This window comes from Octopus sinensis, linkage group LG3, assembly GCF_006345805.1.
Source record: "Octopus sinensis linkage group LG3, ASM634580v1, whole genome shotgun sequence".
NCBI classification, from domain to species: domain Eukaryota; kingdom Metazoa; phylum Mollusca; class Cephalopoda; order Octopoda; family Octopodidae; genus Octopus; species Octopus sinensis.
The window spans coordinates 36,786,651-36,787,811 of NC_042999.1; the positions used below are offsets into that span (position 1 = coordinate 36,786,651).

The 1,161-nt window shown below is 40.6% G+C and overlaps 1 non-coding gene across 1 annotated transcript; it reads right to left on the reverse strand.

The window, feature by feature from the left end:
• Positions 1-272: 272 nt before the first annotated feature.
• LOC115209993 lies at positions 273-466 on the reverse strand. The gene has a single exon (XR_003881362.1). It is a non-coding gene; the product is annotated as a U2 spliceosomal RNA (small nuclear RNA).
• Between the last annotated feature and the right edge of the window lie 695 nt (positions 467-1,161).

Here is a 1,161-nt window from a genome sequence, read left to right on the forward strand (position 1 = left end):
GTTGTCAAGCGATGTTGGGGGGGACAAACACAGACACACAAACACACACACACACACACACACATATATATATACATATATACGATGGGCTTCTTTCAGTTTCTGTCTACCAAATCCACTCACAAGGCTTTGGTTGGCCTGAGGCTATAGTAGAAGACACTTGCCCAAAGTGCCACGCAGTGGGACTGAACCTGGAATCATGCAGTTGGTAAGCAAGCTACTTACCACACAGCCACTCCTGCACCTATGTTTCTCTTTTTTATCTCCCAGGTGGGAGATGGGCTGAATCCTGGAAGTACTGCTATACCAGGCTAACCCATGGCAAAGGCGGAGCAAGCCCCTAACTCTTCCCCTCGTTCTAAAAATCAGTTTAATATCGATGGTCCCAAATAGGGACCATATCAGATATTAAGCTTATAAGAACAGATACTACACTTTAATCTTAGCCAAAAGGCCGAGAAGTGAAATTACATTGAAAATTCTATTCTTGCTATAGGCACAAAGCCTGGCATTTTGGGAGAGGTTCTAGTTGGTTACATCGACCCCAGTGCTCAACTAGTATTTATTTAATTGACCCCAAAAGGATAAAAGGCCAAGCTGACCTCAGTGGAATTTGATCTCAGAATGTAAACATGAAAGAAATATCATGGGTTGTATTACAATTAACTCTTGCAAGCTCAAGTAAGGCTGCTGGGAGCTCAGGCATTGCCTAAACTTGCCCAACAGCAGAGCATTTTTAGTAATAGAGACGAATTGTACGGATTTTCAACATGCATGTGGTCTTATATCTATGAGAATCCAATACTGAGACCAACATACGAACATGTAAAAGTGAAGTCAATTAGCTACATTATCTCCTCCTCCTTCTTCTCTTCTTCTTCTTACCCCCTTTCTACCAATTCTCTTCCCTCACACATCATCCTACTTCTGTTTCATCCCTTCTACTCTTCCTTCCACCCTTCTTTCTACAGCTATCCCACTTCTGTTCTTCCCTTCCTCCTATGTCTATATCTATGTGTATATGCACATGCATGTGTGTGGGTGTGTGTGTTTAATTTAGTACATTGAATAAGTCCATATGCACCAGAAAAAACTATGTAACCAAAATACTATAATCAATTTTATAACATATTGTTAAAAAGCAATACATTATTACTTCCA